At 44.1% G+C, this 5,000-nt stretch overlaps 2 protein-coding genes across 16 annotated transcripts in view; one reads left to right on the forward strand and one right to left on the reverse strand.

Moving 5' to 3' along the window:
* The window catches only part of klf1 (Kruppel like factor 1 (erythroid)), a 165,735-nt gene that overhangs the window by 157,230 nt on the left and 3,505 nt on the right, over positions 1 to 5,000 (reverse strand). The window lies entirely within an intron of this gene.
* The window catches only part of LOC310821472 (nuclear factor 1 X-type-like), a gene marked incomplete at its 5' end in the record, with an annotated part of 93,923 nt that overhangs the window by 13,151 nt on the left and 75,772 nt on the right, over positions 1 to 5,000 (forward strand). The window lies entirely within an intron of this gene.

Here is a 5,000-nt window from a genome sequence, read left to right on the forward strand (position 1 = left end):
ATAGACTAGGACAGGCTATGAAAAAATATGTACATTGTATAAAGCATTTGAGAGAGTGTTAGTTTGATATTTCCTTGGGTATTTGATGTTGGCTATATGACGACAATGGCTCGGCTGAAATATACTCTGTCTTAAATACTCTCACCTTAAGTCACTGATATTGTTAGCCTGAAGGCCTACGTTTTATTTAGCATGATAGCTGTGTTATAACATTTAGTCCTATACGGCCCACTGTTGGTTTTGAATTGCATACATGGGCAGTCCTAGAATCATCCACCAAGTAAGATCTAGGCATATATTAAGTTACCTATTATAATGCTATTGTTGGAAGATCCAGGCATTGTTACTCCTTTTAAAAATAACGAGTGTGACACACAACGCTATAGGCCCTAAAGCATTTTAGCTCATAATGCTTTTGTAATTCTGCAGTTCCTGAGTCTACTTGTATTGTAACTTATTTATCTCACTCAAAACTGGTTATATTAGTGCATATTTTTTTACAATATTAAATAGAAATCGTGCATTTTGTTAAGTATAATCAACGTGCACGGCAAAGGTCACAGCGCAATATAGGCCTTTTTCTGTTTCGTATCTTACAACAAGCCTACTTATACAAGAGTTCACGGCAGTATGCATAATCATTTTTAGTACTGAATGTACTATAAATGATTTATTTATTTCCAAAGTATTTATGTTGTATGCACATGTGGAGTGAACTCCGCGATAAAAACTTCACGGATCGGTTGGGGCTTCACCTATGGCCTATAGCCCGCTCGCTACAGGAGACAGGGCTCCACTTGTTTCTCTCTCTACGAAATAGCCTCCAACATTGTGCATTGTTTATGAATATTCGCAATTTCAACTCTGATTTTCAACTCTCGTTTGTGATAGCTCCCATGTAGGCCAAGCACGCAGTTAAGGCCTATGCCTCATTGAATGAACCTATAGGCCCTAAAGGAACAAGGCGTTGAATGGATAGCCTAGTAATTCGATTTATATTAGTGTGTGACTTCAGTGTTATTTTTTTATTTTCTGCTGTAGGCCTAAGTGTTTATAATTGTAGCATCACTACTGGCACTCCTGTTGGATGCAAAAATATGTCAGCGCCTGTCGCATTGTACAGGTCACTAAGACGTAGGCTAACTTCCCTGGTTTGTCTTAGTAAGATTGAGTTATTATTTTTTTGTACAAATGTGAATCAAATGTTAAGTGTATCAATAATGCCTGATTCATATTAACACTTCCACTCGCGCAACCTACCTCTTGCAAGCGGCGTCTTCACGGATGTGTAACGAGTGGAATGAGTGGTCGTTATTTCAAATAATGAGACAAAAGTGACTTCAGTATTCAGTTTAAGATATGTCGTTGTTGTCAACATATTTTTGTAAATAGGTCTATTCCAACAACTTTGTAATGGCAGTAGTAGGCCTGATGGACATTTTCTAAAGGCTTGGCTCCGCAAAATAGGCCTCGATAATGTCAGCGCTTGCTTAGTAAAACAAACGTGCAATAGAAAGTGTCAGAGCTGGGGTGACAATTATTGGCATGATAATTAGTTGTAAGTTAAGAAGATAAGACACGACTTGCTGAGACACAATTTAATTTTATACTTATGAGGGTTCATTTCCATACTATTCTGACATTGAATGTTAAGATTTGAGATCTCTCGTGTGTTCAGTGTAGAGGTCCAACACATTTTGTGCTTCCTTCAAACTACACCAACTGCATATGCAATGCTGTTTAGTTTGGATAGTTTTCCAAGACTAGTGGTATGTATGAGGTTGAGGTCCGCATCAAGTTTCTCTTTCTTTCCATTAATTAAAATTAATTGGCACCAGATCCTCCTACACGAGCGGCGCGTGCATGCTGCCCATATGCGCGCTACATATTGATCTTGTTACCGCCTGTCATCTGATCTATGGTCCTTGCGAGTAGATAGATTTTTAACCAGTAATTGATTTCTATTCATTGTATTTAATGTAATTTAAGTGAAGTATTAATATCAGGCAGTGTTTTTTTCATGTGGTATTGAAATGCAGTCAAATCTGCTTGCTTTACATAATACATAGCCCTTTTTGCCAATACAATTGATGTTAAAAGCGTAACATAGTTGTCCTTGCTTGCTCTAATATCACGAGAGTAAGATTGCATGCTCCGCAGATTTTTGCGATATAATCTCCCGGCAAATACGTTCATTGAGCAGAGTTTGCACAGGGCTTTCATTAACCTTGGTTTTCCGGTGAGCTCGAGCGTGCGTGTGTGTGTGTGTGTGTGTGTGTGTGTGTGTGTGTGTGTGTGTGTGTGTGTGTGTCTGTGTCTGTGTCTGTGTCTGTGTCTGTGTCTGTGTCTGTGCCTATATGCACAGAATACCACCCGCGGGAATTATGCTCGCGTTCCTCCGGAATCGACCATTTTGTCTGGAGATTTCCTTTCAATTCTCTTAGATTTAACCATGTCGTTAATAATTAAAAAAACATCCGAGGGTACATGCGAGCTGGTTACAATGTAAACAATCGTCAATGCATTATTAATGGTGATAAAAGCTTTGCTGGAATGGACGTGGTCGGCGAGGGACCTTGGGCACCGCGCGTAATGGACGCACTGTATGGATAGCCAAAGGGATACATTTGCAAAGTGGCGCTGGGAGGTTTTTAAAGAGAACATGGCACCGTTTTGCATCTCTGGGATTGGAAGCCATTTCCATAAAGTTTTAATGTAGTTTGAAGGTCGCACGGAGCTGTCGTTAATTAAACACTTTTGTCTGCGATCCAAACGACTGTCTGCGATCCAAATTAGATGTTTAATGCACGTGGAGTGCGACTTTGGTTGTTTTTTCTCGAGGCTGCAGTAAGCCTTTACAGACAGTGCCAATATTGAAGTTTGTTGCAACTCTGTATGACACATATTTAACACAATGCTGACATTGGTGAATGTAGATGGATTTTCATTGTTTTTTTCAAGTAGGCACAGTAATTTTGCCGAATAATTCCCCAAGTGTTTTAGATTTCAAGATAAAATAAATACCGATGCTGTTAATATGGCAGTATGCCTGAGGTATAGTCTATACTTGAAAGCAATATATAGAAAACTGTTTGCAGAAAACATCGTGAGCTCTTCTTAATGGACACTTAATGTTGATGGTGGTTTTGATGGTGGTTTTTTTCAAGATTGCTCTTAAATACAGCGTAGTACAGCACAATTCAGCATTGATTGCGTGTTGATTAGAAAGGACGAGGGCGCCGCACTGTATCGTGTTCGTAGTGAGACCTTGCGCAAAGCAGGAGCGCAGGGTGTGTTTGGGGAGCCACTTGGCCTCCCTCAAGATCTTGGCGGGCAGCGGCAGCGCACACTGGATCAATCAGTGCTCGTTTAACCCTGCATATACAAAATTCACAAGTCCTGAAGTGACCAAAGTTTTGATTAACTACCAAACATCAGTCAATATCGAATTATAAATGACCTATTATCAATATATATCGCCTGTTTTTCCCCCCTCTTGTATTTCATCTGATATCAGGTGTTCCCAAACTCTTTATTCATTTCCATGCCCTTTTTTCCCCCCCATGCTCGTCAGACGTAGGCCTGTCCGTTCACGCAGCGGCCATGTTAGCAGTCAGAGTTATTCTCGCCCGGGTTGGCCTCGGAAGCCTTCATGCGTCAGCGCCGGCTTTTGGTTTCACCGGGCACCGGACGGTGGCGGTGACGGAGGACGGTGGCGAGGGTGTAAGCCGAGGTGGCACCCTTATCCGGTAACACGGCGGGCTGCTCCTTGCCTGCTGCGGCGTCACTTTTCACCACGCCTGGAGCCCGCTGCTGCTGGTGGTTGGTTGGTGGGGGGATGAGAATAGGCATGGGTTTGGCGTAGCGAGCGAGGGAGGGAGGGAGGGAGGGAGGGAGGGAGGGAGGGAGGGAGCGAGGGAGGGAGGGAGGGAGGGAGGGAGCGTGCGGGTGGAGTGCCCCGCGGGGGCGGTGCCAGGCGTCCTGGGGTACATTGTGTTCTCCTTACTTATTCATCTCTTATTCACCTACGGGCCTGACGGAGGCAGAGCTGGAGCACCTCCGCCTGCAGGGCCCTGGGCGGGTGGACAGACAGGGGCTCTGGGAATCACATTATACAGACTTGTGTGTGTGTGTTTGTGTGTGTGTGTGTGTCTGTGTGTGTGTGTTCAGGCCTCAGTATGTATACTGAATGCATCTGTAAATATGCAACTTTATGTCAGTTCTTACATACTGCTTGTATGCCTGTATGCATGTCTGTGTGTATGAACTGTATGGGCAGAATGCATGTCCTGTACATGTATGTATGAATAATCTCCCAGATGTAGAATAGTATCCAGTACCATTGGTAGCCTGGCTCACACAACAGGAGCAGACAGGCGAGCGGAGGTCCTGCGGGAGCCCGTGCAGCGGTCCGGGAGCACCTCCTCTAGTGTATGACGGAACACGTCTTAGAGAGGAGTTAAATCCTGCTCTCTGTTCCTCTCTTATCTGTGCAGTCTTCCTGACCGCCCATGGAAAATGGATTTATCATGCTTTACTGAGGCAGTCGGCAGCACCGGATAATAGGTGGCTGTCCCCTGGATGTGTGTGTGTGTGTGTGTGTGTGTGTGTGTGTGTGTGTGTGTGTACGCATCACCCCACCCCCCCAGCGTGGATTAGGTTTTGGCTGAGCCGAGGCCAGTGGTAGCAGAGGCAGCCCCCGCAGCAGTCCTGTGGCGGTCTGAGATATTGCCGTGGCTAAGAAGCCACATGGCATACACATGTGCACACACACACACACACACACGGAATCTGAGAAAACACACACACACACACACACACACACACACACACACACACATGTTACAGATAGATAGAGTACAGAATATATTTACTCATGCTATTACTTCCTATGACGTTATTGAATCTGGTCAGATATGAAACCCAATTGTCTGTACCAGTAATTAAATGGCTTAGATAGATTGAGACCACAGACTCCCGGCGCACGGCCGTCTGCAGCC

Source organism: Argentina silus (genome assembly GCF_951799395.1).
Source record: "Argentina silus genome assembly, chromosome: 22".
NCBI classification, from domain to species: domain Eukaryota; kingdom Metazoa; phylum Chordata; class Actinopteri; order Argentiniformes; family Argentinidae; genus Argentina; species Argentina silus.